Consider the following 14916-nt stretch of genomic DNA (forward strand, 5'->3'; position numbering starts at 1 on the left):
TCCTTGTCTTTTCTAGGGTCTAGCACACAGCCGACACTCACTAGACACTTGGTGAGTGAATGAAGCCATCTTTCTGGGTGCAGTGTGTTTGTTTGCACCCTCAACACATGAGAAAGGAAGGCAGCCAGGAGGCAAGAAGGAAGGAAAGTGGAAAAGAAAGAAAAAGGAAAGTGCATCCCATGAGATGTCTCATTGAACACCATTTTCAAGAGAATGAAAAATGGCTCAAAGAGAAAATTTGGGAAGGGATAGAGAATCTTTAAGATAGCAGACAAAAATTACATCACAAGACATGCTGACAAGTCCTAGAAAAAGATTCATTTCTTTGTTCATCTCTGTAAGATTTACTTAATATATTAATATATACCCCCGCCACACGCAAATCTTTTGATTCTGAAGGTAGTCTTTTCATCCTTTTCAATTTCCTTAAAACAACTTCAATATATTAATAACTCCAAGTTAAATTTAAGGGAGTCTCGATCTCCCTCTCTCTCTCTCCCCCTCTCTCTCTTTCTGACACACACACACACACACACACACACACACACACACACACACACACACACACACACACACACACACACACACCTCCCACTATTCCCTGTCTTCTTAAACATTAAAAAAATGTCTTTGTTCTTCATCAGGTTTTTCTCAAGTCCATGTTCCTTGGAGGGCTGAGTTTGGGACACCACATAGATGGTATTTGTTTGTGCATACCTGATAAAACTTATCTACTGTAGAGATAGAATTCCTCAGAGGAAATTTCCACTGCTTCTCTTACTCTGTCTAGGGTTTTACTTGGGTAGAGTGTATTCAGATACATCACAACATCCACTCCGATTGCCGTCAAAATCTCTGGGCCCTTTTTTAATTTACTTGTGGATTAAGTCTGCCTGTCTGTAGCTTCAGAATCAGATGCTGAAGTGTGCAGTGTCAAAAAGCATTTCGATTTGGCACGATTCAGGAGAGAAGTCATTCACATAAGTAAATTAGATGTATTTGTTCATCTTTCTGTTTAGGTTAACCCACATGTACTGAAATTCTGTCACATCCCAGGCACTATGCTAGACTATGCACAAAGTACCAAGTATTCACAGTTGTAATGCCAGAGAGTGTCTTGGGAGGGGCAAGGGATTAGCTGTCCTTACCCCATCAAAATCTGGATTAGCTCCCCATGCAAAAACATTGCCAAGGAACATACAACCTAATATTTTAAAAGAAAATAAAATACTATGAAAACACAGCTTTAAGATAATCCCCAGCTGCTCTTCCTTTAAGGAGGGCATTTGTGCAGAAATTCGGGAGCCACCTCTAAGCACAGATATTAATCAGCTATGATACATGGCCTCAAAGGGTAAAGCAGAGAGCGTTAGTGGCTCTGCAGCTCTGTCAGCACAAGCTCTGTAAGCACAGAGAAGGGTATTCAGTCCCATCTGAAAGCTAAGAGAAGGCTTCTTGGAGAAGCTTACTGATTTAAATGCCAACCCCGTGCATGCATATTTAAATAAAATTATATACTTCCATCACTCACTATACAATGGAGGGGAGGACACTTGTCTTAGTTCATTGGTGCTGCGATAACCAAATACCATAGATGTGGGTAGCTTATCAACAACAGAATTTTATTTCTCACAGTTCTAGAGGCTGGAAATCTGAGATTAAGGTCCCAACCTGATCCAGTTCTGGTACTCAGTGAATATGGTAAAACTTTTTATTCCTGTAGATGAAGGTCAGTGAATTGGATGCCTTGGAACAGTTACTTTGCTTTGGGAATTCAAAAGAAGATGCCATGTTCTCTTCCGATCTTGTCTTGGACCGGAAACAGACAAATTTAAGTCTAGCTTAAGTACAAAAAGAAAGTTCCCAGGAAGGGAAGCGTGTCAGCCTAAACTTTAACCACATGAAGGTCATGGCTTCAAATCTCAGCCCGTCTCTTACCAGCTTATTAAGCATGGATGAGTGATTATACTTTCTAGAGCAGCACAGTCTAATGGAACTTTCTGTGATGGTGGACATGTCCACATTCTGCCCTGTGCAATCTGCAGCCACTGCCCTCATGTGGCTTTTGAGCAATTGAAATATAGGCAGCGAGTCTGAGGAACTGAATTGTCAATTTTATTTAGTTTTGATGATATAAATTCACATTTAAGTAGCCACCTGTGACTAGTGGCTACCATATTGGATAGCATAGCTCAAGACATTGTTTTTTCCTTCTGCAAAATATAGAGTTAATTATGTCCATCTTTAAGGGTCGTTGTGAAGATGTGATGAGCACCTGACTTGTAGGAAGTGTTCAATGAAAGTCCCACCTATTATAACCATTGTCATTATTGCTATTGTTATTTTCTTCTTATTGTTATGAAGACCATTATTTTATTAAAAAGCACTCTTTCTAGGAATCATCGTCTTTATTGATACTCCTTGTATTAACGAGTTCCTGTTAATCAATGCTTTCATGTGTTCATAGTGGAGAAAGTGGTCTGGATTACAGAAGGCAGCGTGGAGTTAGAACGGCAGCTGGGGTGTCCTATGAGGAACAGGCTCTAAACAGATGAGACGCTCTTCCCTGGATCCCACCACGGGGATCATGAAACTCAGAAACTGAAGACCCCCACTTGATGTCGTGAAGTGTTTGCCTGAGTCAGAGCCATCCAATTTTGTAGAAAAAGGTCCCTTCAGATCCAGGATAATATAGATTGATTCTGAATCAAGAGCCCTGAATTTGATTTCTTTTGATTTCCAAGGTATCCATTTGGGGCAGCTCCTAGTCAGCTTCTCCGTAGAAGGCTGTAGACAGAGCATAAGCCTCTCAGAAGCTGATGTGTGTGTATCTATCTGACCATGGTCCCAGGCATGTTGGAGTCGGAGAGAATAGAAATTGAACGCTCAGCCTGCTCTTAGCTGGTGACTGAGCCAAAGAACGTACTCTCGTTGAACCCGCTTCCTCGTCGATAATCCTTGCAGGGGATTCAGTGACCCAAGGTGTTTCCATTCCATCGCACAGCACCTGGTCCATAGTAAGTGCTCCAATAATCAAATGATTTGCCTTTCTTAGTACCTGGCACACTGGAGATGCTTCATGCATTTTTATCTAATGGGTGAATAGATCTAGGAACCCAAACATGACTTTGTCTTACCCACTCTGAGTAATAGGTATATAGTAACGGTGCAAGAGATCTTGACAGGGAGCACGGAGGCCTCCAGGTGGCACATGGGTCTTGCTGGTGGGGTTCTCCAGAAGCAGATACTGAGATGAGTTTATTAGAAATCAGTATCTGTGAAAGGAAGAGGAGGAAGCTGGATTGGACACAGAGAAAAGTTGAACTGCAATGTAGACCCCCTGGAGAGCCTTGGCCAGCGTGACAGGGAGGCTGAAGTGGACGCTGCCCATGAGCTGTCCATGTTGGGTTGAAGTGGCTAGGACTTTATACCTCTCATGACATACCCCGAGGTCAGGTTGCCCTGGGAAGGCTGGGACCTCATGCTAGGGGGAGAGGCAGACCCTGAAAGAGGTGACAGCTGGAGCTGGCTGATGACCACACTTCCTGAGCAGCAAGCCCTGCCATGAGGCAGGATCTGGGAAGTACATCCCTGTGTCCATCTCAGTGGGGTACTTAGATTAGGGAGAGCAGACAAAGGGCGTAGGAAATAGAAGGAAGTTTCCCAGGGTTATCATCAACCCAAATATTGACAAATATATGACAAATATTCTTTAGGGATGCAGGAGCAGTAGAGAGGATGCCATAAATTAAACATGTCATATGTAGCATTTAATAAATTTCTGTTCATTGTAATAAGAACATTTATATTTTAAAAATACCATTCCCAAGCAAACCAGCATGAGATAAGAGACATGGGGGCCCAGTGAAGAACACAAGAAAGATTTAGATCAAACAAAGGAAGCTCTTTAATTGCATTGATTAAAAACTTGGGCAATGGCGTCATACAAATTTGGGATCAAGTCCTAGATCTACAACTAACACATGACTAGGAAGTCACCTCACTTCCCTAAGCCTCAGTTTCTTGATATGTAAAATGGGTTAAAAATGGAACCACTGCATGCTGTGAAGATGAAATGGATGAATGCGTCTAAAGGACTGAGCATTGTGTTTGGCTATATAATATTTACTTAATAAATTTTAATTATTAGTAGTATCATTCACACCAGATTATGGGTTTTCTGCAAATTCTTAACGAGGAGAGATTTGAAACTACTACAAGGCTATCCTTTCCAACAAACACACATACTAAATGTCATTTAAAATTGCTGCGTAGGGCTTCCCTGGTGGTGCAGTGGTTGAGAGTCCACCTGCCGATGCAGGGGACACAGGTTCATGCCCCGGTCTGGGAAAATCCCACATGCCGCGGAGCGGCTGGGCCCGTGAGCCATGGCCGCTGAGCCTGCGCGTCCGGAGCCTGTGCTCCGCAGTGGGAGAGGCCACAACAGTGAGAGGCCTGCATACCGCAAAAAAAAAAAAAAAAAAGGATGCATAAAAGTTTAAGTTAATCATATATTTATTTTATACATTTATAAATATATAAATATATGTTTTACTATATATATATGTTTATTTCTAGTTTCAGACATAAAATTTAACATTACCAATGACTCTTCTTTCTGATAGTCTACATATTTTCATTGAGTCATAAAGAATCTCCCAAAGCCTTGCTGTATACAAGCTTTAGCTAATTTTTGGTGTTCTGCTAAAAAAGAAAATAAAAATAAATAAGTGAGACCACACAGCAGAGTTCTAGGCAATGCTTCTGTCTATATCCTGTCTTAGAAAATCACAGAAAGTGTTAGCATAATCAATTATCTGAAAAATCCTATTCTAGTGAGAAAAATATTCCAGTGTTTAACTTTGTTGCAACCAGGTTACCCAATTACTTTTGGCCCCATAACCCTTGTCTTCATACGCATATTTATTAATTGGGGTGCTTGAAATGGCAAGCAATAGAAACCCAATTCTAACATGCTTAATCAAATAAACAGATTTATTGCACCAAGTAATTGCACTGAACAAGGGTGAAGTTCAGGCTTGGTTGACTCCAGTGACCAAATAACGTTTGTCATTCTCTGGACTGTGCTTTTCTCTGTGTACGTTTCATTTTCAGGAAGGTGCTCCCTAAATGGCCAAAACACAGACCACACCAGCTCTAAGACTTCTATGAGAACAGAAATTCCCAAAGGAGAGGAAGAAGAGTTTCTTTTTAATCAATTTTAGGAAAAGGGTCAGGGTGTTCTTTCAGTATCTGGGATTGGACACTATTGCTGTGGCCAGATTGATGTAACAATGTAGCATTTTCATTGGTCCAACTCAGGTCACATGTTCACCTCTGGAATTGAAGTAGGGTCATGTTCATTGGAAGCACAAAGTCTTCCATAGGGGAAGATGTGCTGAAAAAGATCATTTCATTCTCTCCTCCTTCTCTCTTCTCTTCCTCCCTCTCTTCTCTTTTTCTCTTTCCCTCTCTCTCAGTGATACAGTTCATAACCCTCAGGGACAAACAAAGGGTTAATTTCCAAATAGCCCTGGTGCCAGAAAGACCATCTGAGATCTTGTCTTGCCAAAATCGGCTCCATGCTGAATTTGCAGAAAGATTTAATTTCTCCCCTGGAGCTCTGAACAAGGTTATTAAGAGGCCCTTTCAAGTTGTCCCTCTGGGAAACTCTACAAACAGCTGCATGAAAAGGAAAAGGGAAGAAGCAGTACAGTACTTGGAACTCAGATAATGCACCTTCCAGCAGCCCCGGGCTTGATCTGGGCAACCTTGAGGTGCAAGGAGCAGGCAGGGGAAGTTGGAGGCCTGAAGATTTTCAGCAAAGCTCATTTCTGATGGGATACCTGCCAGGGAGTGCCCTGTACCACCGCCATATCAGAAATTGAGAAGCAAGCTGATGATAGCCAAGAAAAAAAACTGATTTAGTGGAGGATGTGTATTGGGTGGTCAGAAAACAGTTTATGATGACTGGGAGAGGGATGCTGTTTTCTCAACTCAGGGGAACATATATACCATGAGATTTCTTGCTGGGTTTGACATTAGATGTGCTACCATAAAGCTCTCTGAGTTTTTGGCATGCATGCTCTGTTTGGAATGCATATATCACTGTAGGAGCCATGACCAAGAAAGGAACAAGTAAGTGGGTGGCATGGTGTACAGAAAGTTAACTAAATTAGGGTGTAAATCTAAATTTGCACCCTTTCGCTGAGTCACTGGGAGAATTCCCTTCCCCTCTCTGGGTTGCACTTTCATCTCACAAGTGAGAAAAGTTGGACTAAATGAGGGATGAAAAATAATCTCATCTCACGGGTCAACTCTTATGATGTTGGCACTGTGTTGAGAAGGATTCTGAGGTCGTATCCTCACTCTCCAAGAAGTTATTAGGCAACCGAGTTGAAATTATTTGCCATCACCTTGGGAAGGGAGGGTTAGCAGCACATCTCTTTTATTTGCTATCCCTGAAAAAGGTGATTTCTGTGATCCCTTCTAGATGGAAAATTCTGTTATTCTAAACACTTTAATATTTTCCTTGATGCTTGAGATGAGATGATTATTTTTAACCTCTCCCAATCATTTGAAATGTTACTCCACGTCAGTCTTCTACAAAAAGACAGCATGACAGGCTGTTTTTAGGTATCAAAACTCAAAATATATATAAAGCAAAGGACACAGGCTTTCCATTTGCCAAGGTTTTCAGCCTTCCTCTACTGTGCTGTATATTAATACACTACAGCATGTGGAACCACTGCCTGTGCTTTACTGGTATTTTTCTTTCCTCTTCCTGAGTCCTGAACACACTGTTCCTTTCTGAGAGTCCATCACTGCCACAGATGCTAGGAAACCACGTGTGAGCAGCTGGAGAGTTCCTGAGGCCAGGTTTTGATCAAAGCTGGTGGCTTTTCAGTCCACTGTGCTCTCTTCAGCTAAGCTGTCACTGTTCTTTTTCTTTTATGTCTTTTAAAGGAAGTACTTCTTTGCACAGCAATGCCATTCAACAAACACTTTCTAGTGTGAATTGTGGGCAACTCCCTGTGCTAAAAGCGCAAGAGGAAAAGAAAGATGAATAAGACAGAATCTGTGTCCTTAGAAGGGTCACAAGTGAGTGGGGGAGAGAGACTTGGACACAATTAAAGGTAATAAAAATCAGGCTGTGAAAAGTACTTTAAAAGAGGTATTCAAAAACAGAATACTATGAGAGAATGGAGCAGAGAAAAACATGTTCTGGGTGAGTAGGCTTTGGGTTCGTTTCCAGAGAAGCTATTTGAGCTTGGCAGTGAAGGATGAATGCTAGGGGGAAAAGGAGAGCGTCTTCCAGTGAAAGTAACAACGTATGCAAAAATATGGAGCATGGGGTGTATGGTATGTCCAGAGAACAGTGAACAAAATGAGCAGTGGTTGTTTATTTAAAGGGTCCGAGTGGCTTGGATGTAGAGTCTGTAGGTAACAGCAATGGGGGTGGGGTGGGGTGGAGATTTACATCGGGGTCAGAATTTGGAGGGCCTTCCATATCATTCTAATGTGCTTCAATTGGTAAAAACATATTGAAAACCTAGGATGTAAGAGGCAGAGTTCTATAGGCTGAACTGGGAGGATAATACACACAAGGTTCTTGCCCTCAAGAGAATGTAATCAAGTAGGATCACATACAAAGCACTAATTGCAATAAAATGTGTGATTAATTCCCTCATGCAGATATGTAAAGGATTATTGGAGCAAATATCTAATATCCAGTGGGGAGCATAGAAAAAATTATTGACAGGCAAGTAGGAGACAGGCTAGAAGATTTTTCCAGGCACCAAGAATGGCATAAGCAAAGACTTAGAATAACGATAGATTCTAGCCTGTTTGGGGAATTGGGATAAATTCGGTATGGCCAAAAGGTAGACTGAATGGGGGTAAGTGACAGAAGTGAAGCCTAAAAAAAGATTGTGGCTTAGTCGGAATGAAAAAAGGATTAGGGGCTTCCCTGGTGGCGCAGTGGTTGAGAGTCCGCCTGCCGATGCAGGGGACACGGGTTCGTGCCCCGGTCCGGGAAGATCCCACATGCCGCGGAGTGGCTGGGCCCGTGAGCCATGGCCGCTGAGCCTGCGCGTCCGGAGCCTGCGCAGGCCGCTGAGCCTGCGCTCCCGGAGCTCCGCAACGGGAGAGGCCACAACAGTGAGAGGCCCGCGTACCGCAAAAAACACAAAACCAACCAACCAAACAAACAAACAAAAAAAAGATTAGAAGGAATGCTTAACTTATTGGGAGGGGAATTATACGTTTTTGAAAATTTGCAATGTACATGCTAATATTCAGTGCCCATTTTAAATGGTCCCTGATGTGTAGGGTGTAATCAGCACTCTACATATATCACTCCTTATAATTTTAAGGTCAGTTAAGTTTCTACTTTGTATCAAAGGGCCATATGTATGGAATATATGTGTAACAAAATACAATTTTATCTTTAATATAGAAGGCTTTTGTAATCTATACCAGTCCTTTCCAACAGAATTTACTGTGGTGATGTGGTTCTATACCATGTTATCCAATGTAGCATCCACTAGGCACAGATTGTTATAAAGTACTTGAAATGTGGCTAGACAAATTGAAGAACTGAGTGTTTTATTTTGCTTAATTTTACTCAGTTTAAATTTAGACTTAAATAGGCAGAAGTGGCTAGTGGCCACCATCTTGGATAGCATCGGTCTAGAGAAAGCAAATATATGGATATGAGATATGAAATTTGACAGATTATTTAGGGCACCCATCGTAAGAATGAACAAGTGAGACAGCTTATTGGAAGCAGCTGTATCAAGTGGGAATGCCATTAACTCCTTCTTTCTGGAAGAGAGATGGAGAGAAAGAAAGAGAGCCTGGGAATTGTCTCCTCCTAGAATTAATTACCTTCTGCTTAGAGTCATTGAAGGAGCCAAGCTGACCATGGACTTTGAAAGCAATAGAAATGAAAAAGCAAACATTAAGACAAAGCTTAAACATCAACCTTCCTGTAAGTGTATTGATCTCTGACAGAATAATCTTATGGAAAGATGTACACAGTCCAGAATACTTAAGGAATAAAATACCTGTGTCTGAGATGAACATATCTTGATATTGACCATCCGGCATCCCTCTGCTATTCTTGTAAGAGCATCAAATATTTTCCTGTGGGGACCTGTCATTTCCATATTCCATGTGGGCCTAATAGAGCTTTAAATCTCAAACTCCAATCTTGTTACATGGCCCAGGACTGGTCAGTAAGAACACTTCACCACCCTGGAGCTGGTGATTGGATCAGGGAAGGGATGAAACAGCCAAACCAACCAGAAGCTTCCCTTTCCAGCCTTTCTAGATGCTAGAATTTTCTCTGAAACCCAAAGCTAAAAATACTGTAGATGTGCCATTGCAAGTGATCATCTACTTTTTTGTCTAAGAGAGGAGCCAGTCAGAGGCAGAAATAAGAGACACAGAAAGCCCTGAGGATACAGTTCAAATCCCTGTATCCCCCCAACCCCAGCGCCTGAAGTGTCTGATCCCGCCCCTGGGAATTCCTATTTGTGTGAGCTAATCAGTCCCTCTTTTTACAGATCTTGGACTGAGTTGGGATTCTGCCATTTGCAAAGGAAAGACTTTACTAACACATTGGCCCACAGAAGGAACAGATCTTGAGACTTGATAGATATTTTTCCATTAACTAGATCTAAATATTTGCCTCTGACAGGTGAAATGATGGCAGGTGAAATGATGGTTTTCAGTTAGTAACAGAGGGTTTTGAAGCAGAGTCATTTTTCCTGATTATTTTAGCAATTAGAGAGTAAAAAAAAAAAAAAAAACGGAAGGGAACTTGGACCTTTCCAATATTTTGGCAACTGTCATATCAATGATTTTAAAGTAAGGTAGCCCAGAAATAATGCCAGCTACTTTAAAATTCCTGAAGGTCAAATGCAAAGTCCCCACTAAGTTTGACCACACTAACATCATCACTCCTGCCACTGACACGTGGAAGAATTAAGTTTGTTTTTTTTTTTTTTTCAGTACGCAGGCCTCTCACTGTTGTGGCCTCTCCCGTTGCGGAGCACAGGCTCCGGACGTGCAGGCTCAGCGGCCATGGCTCACGGGCCCAGCCGCTCCGCGGCATGGGGGATCTTCCCAGACCGGGGCACGAACCCGCGTCCCCTGCATCAGCAGGCGGACTCTCAACCACTGCACCACCAGGGAAGCCCCAAGAATTAAGTTTTGAAACGGGAGTTACGGTCAGAGTTGGCCTTTCTGCTAGAGCAATCCGCTGTCTTGTCAGACTTTTCTCCATTGTCTCATATGCCGTGTTGGGGAGAAGCTGAGGAGTCATCAGAACTTTAAGAAGGTGGTTCTAAGAAGGTGGGAATAGACATAAAGCTCACCTTACTTTGACGATCTCTGCCCTGGCCTGTGGCTTGTCAAATATAGTGTAATAGGGAAGAACCTTTGTATTCTGTTACAGGTTAATCACTAAAGGGATGTTGCCTATGTGCTTAAATTATCCATAATGGCCCGTCTCTGGGAACCCTGCCTCCCAGGTAACGAGTGTTAAGCTAAAATACCTTTGTTTAGCTCACAGGAAATATCCTGATCAGCTCACCTGTGAATGACTGCAGGAAGGACAAAATTAACACACCTCCTCCGGAGTCTGGCCAGAACCAGGACTTTCCCCCCCTCCCCTTTTAGTATAAAAGAAGCCTGGATTCTAACTCAGGGAAGATGGTTCTTTGAGACACGATTCCATCCTCTTTTCGGTCTGCTGGTTTTCCAAATAGATTCGCTATTCCTTGTAACTCATCTATCAATGTATTGGCCTGTCATGTGGCAAGCAGTATGAGGATGGAATTGGTAACAGTGGCACAAATTCCCAAAAGTAAACAAACAACCCCAAGTGAAAATTAACTTTATCCAAATTACTATAGATCAATTAATTCTCTATGAAGATAAACCATCTAAGGATTCAGAGCATTTATACAATGTGAGGAAGGGAGAAAGTGTAGAGCTATGAGGACCCACTCATAGAATCTGGAGTTAAGAGAGTGGGGATAATTAGGATGACTAGCAGGTTTCTGGCCTAAGAAACTGGGTACAGTGTTGATCATCAGAGCAATGAAATGGGCATGGCTTCAGAGAGAGAAGATGGAGGGAACGAATGGGAGGGGAGGGGGCCAAGGTTAGAACCTTAAGCAGAGGAGAAACCGGAGCCAAAGAAAAGGAGATTGAGGTGACAGAGGACCACCTGGAGGATATGGTCTCCTGGAAGTCAAGAGAGGGCAGATGAGAATGATGATGGAGATTACGTCATTTTGTAACAGAGAAAAATTGAAGCTCAAGGAAGCAAAGTCACCGCCCACAGCAAGTCAGCAGCAAAGTCTGGGACTCCCCAGCTCCAAAGACCACACTATTTCCATGATATCATCCATCTCATAGAAGAGACACTGAGGAATGTAGGGTCTCTTTGAATACATTGGTCTGTCAACCTTCAGAATACTAAGTTATGTGATGGGGCAGAGGGATGGCATTTAATGAGAGGAGAGAAACCGGATTATAAAGGCTACAAATGACAGTGAAGGAAAAGAAAAGAAAGCTCGGGAAGGTGGCTCTATGGAAAGACAGGGGACAGTACTTTTACTGGACAGCAGGTTGAAGAGATGTATTTTAGCTACTTGATGATCCAGAATCAGTAATCGATACCGTGGTGATAGAGAATTGGGGCTCTAGAATTAAGTGAGCTCAAATCTAGACCTCACTACTTATCAATGCCATAAAGCAGATCTCAACCGAGGTGACTGTGTCTGGAGACATTTTTCTCTGGGGAAGGGATGCTACTGGCTGTAGTAGGTAGAGGCCAGGGATCCTGCAATGTTCAGGGAAACATCCCTACAACATAACTCAACCCAAGATGTCAATAGTGCTGGGACTGAGAAACGCAGTGATAACAGGAACATTTCTTAAGCTTTTTAGAACTAGATTTCCTCAACTGTGAAGCAGGAGTGACAATGATACTTGCTTACTGGCCATTCGGGGATTTAATGAGCTAATATGTGCAAAGTGTGTGGAAAGTCCTAGGAACATCATTATCCTCATTTTTACCGTTTTGTGTGATGGGCCAAGACATTGACTTAAACCAGCATGCAAAGGCCAGTCAGAAAGAGGGTGGCATTAGTGGTTGTGTGTCAGAGCCCTTGACTCCTGAGTACTCCTCTGTGGAGAGTGGTCAGGGCTGGAGGGATGCGGGGCATGCCTTTAGAGATGGGTCCATTTTTTCTTTCACTCCAGAAATCCCAGGATGTCCTGGTTTCAGATATAGAAACACTCCCTGCAGTAGGGTTTTTCCGAGTAAGAAGTGACCATCACATGGGTTGGAGCTAAAACACTCTGACAGAATGGTTTCCAGGCAATTGAGCGGATTCCGTTCCATTGCTGCTGAGAAAGTGTTGTTTTGTGGCAGAACGGATGGCTAGATGTTCCTTTGGGGTACTTTCGATCAAAGGAGAAAAGCAGATTATTAATGAACAGAAATATGTATATTTGGATAATTACATGTTATACCTGTATATTTTTCTATTTTCCAAGATGCAAAAGAGCTGGGCGAGAGAACCACATTTGAAAGATTCCTATTCTAGTCAGACTCACTTAGCCCCTTCATCCCTTACATTGGCAGTTGAATCCCAAGGACAGATTCTGGTACAGAAAGGAGCAATAAACAAATACAGGCCAGGGCTCCTGGCATCATGGAAAAAAACTCCCACCCATTTCTTATAAATAGATTGCAATAAAACAATAGAGGGAATTTAGTAGAGGGAATCAGCCAAGAGGAACTCTGACTTGTTGCCCTTTACGCTACAGAAACAGACAAAAGAACACCGAAAAGGATTCAGATGAATCCTTTAAAGACAGCCGGCTTTTGAAGGTTTCTTAATCAACCTCTCGGGCAGAATACCCAACTATTTTAACTGGAGTGCAGGTAAGAGCAAATAATAAAGAAAATAGTCAATCAATAACCCAGAAGATGGGTATTCCAATGTCAACAACCTTTTTTTTTTTCTTGCCTTGTTTTCATGCGTCCGCACTGGTCAGATTTAATGCCTGTCTTTCACAGACTGGGTAGAAGAAAATGAAACGATACACTGTGTCTGTGGCAGTCTTCTGAGAATTCGCTTTTCCTCCTTCCTGTCCAGCAACACCTGGTTTCCATTTGGGGACCTATGTGATGCTGACTTAGCTCTCAGTTGGAAGGGGGTGGGGTGTAGCACGTGACTTTGGCCAAGCAAGTTGGGTCCTTCCAGCCTCTCTGGCTGCACCGATTGGTTCATTCATGGCATGGAATCGAATCTGCTCTTTTTTGTTATGCCCGCCAATGCATTCCTCTCATTATTAGGTCAGTTCTACTGGGTTTTCTATTATTTATAACCCAAAGAATCTTAACTAATGTAGTGGACCCATGTCTCAGGGTCTCCATTACTTAAATGTTTAGTGTATTAGTTTCCCATGGCTGCTGAAACAAATTACTACAAACTTAGTGGCTTAAAACAACACAAATTTATCATCTTTCAGTTCTGTAGGTCAGAAATCTGACGCCTGTCTCACTGGGCTAAGATTCAGGTGTTGGCAGGGCTGCGTTCCTTTCTGGAAGTTCTTGGGGAGAATCCTTGAATTTTCCTGTTTCTTGAGGCCACCTGCATTCCTGGGCTTGTGACCCCTTACTCCATCTTCAGAGTCACTATACAGCATCTTTCTGACCCTGCTTCTGTGGTCATATCTCTTTCTTTGACTCACCTCTGCTTTCCTCTTCTATGTTTAAGGACTCCTGTGATTTTCTTGAGCCAACCTAGACAATACAGGCTAATCTCCCCAGCTCAAGGTCAGCTGGTTAGCAACCGCAATTCCATCTGCAACTTTACTTCCCCTTTGCCACGGAAGGTAACATATCCATAGGTTCTGGGGATCCTGATGTGGGCATTTGGGGGTGGTCCTTCTGCCTACCACATCTAAATTATTTGGGAATTTCCTCCACGACACACAGGCTGCTTCCGTGCTCATGGAAAGGGCAGCTTGGTAGTACAGATTGGGCGTCAGATGGAGCTGGTGCTAGGTCAGTTTCGTGTGAAGTTTTGTTTTTTGATGTTGCCATTTTTACATGTCTACATTGCAGCAGCTGTATAAACATGATTTTTTAAAAGTTTTAAAATTTATCAAGAGTTGTGAATATGAAATTTCTGACCCCCACCCCATCTCCCACTCTTGGAGTGAGGGATGGGATGGAGGTGAGGGAATCAGTGATGGAGTGAGGATAAGGAATGTGGTGGGCAAAGGAATGACCCCCCCCTCCACACACACACACCAAGAGCAGGGGCAGGTCTAGGCTGTATGGGGCCTGACAGTTATGCTTCATCCAGGGCCCTCTTTAAGGAAAAGAATATAAAATTATGAGCAAAAAGCTGTTGTGAAAGTGGATATTTATTTAGAATAAGAACATAAATCACAGCAAATTATAAATTTTTACAAGCCAACAGAAAGCACAAACATCACAAAATCCAGAAAAATGATGTACTATTTTCTCTTTATTATCTCTCTGACATACCTACGGGATACTTTTTTCTTACACCTTATAGCTGCATATTCTTTGATTGCTTTTTCATAGGACAACAATTTTGTGATTTTTTTCATAGGAAAGATAGATAATTGTTTTGTTGATTGGGAGGTTTTTCTATTATCAATGTTATTGATGACTGTGCTTGATAAAACATGTGATGCCGTATACAGTTTGTAGTCATGCTGTAGGTTTGTGCCCTAAAAACACATGAATTTTGATGAAGTCTACTGATTTTTTTTTTTAAAAAGTATGTAGCATTTAAAATTGTATAAGCTGTACTTTTTCTGGTGTATTCCTGTTGGTAGGCAATTCCATTTTGA

The sequence above is a fragment of the Lagenorhynchus albirostris genome, chromosome 15 (assembly GCF_949774975.1).
Source record: "Lagenorhynchus albirostris chromosome 15, mLagAlb1.1, whole genome shotgun sequence".
In the NCBI taxonomy this organism is placed as follows: Eukaryota; Metazoa; Chordata; class Mammalia; order Artiodactyla; family Delphinidae; genus Lagenorhynchus; species Lagenorhynchus albirostris.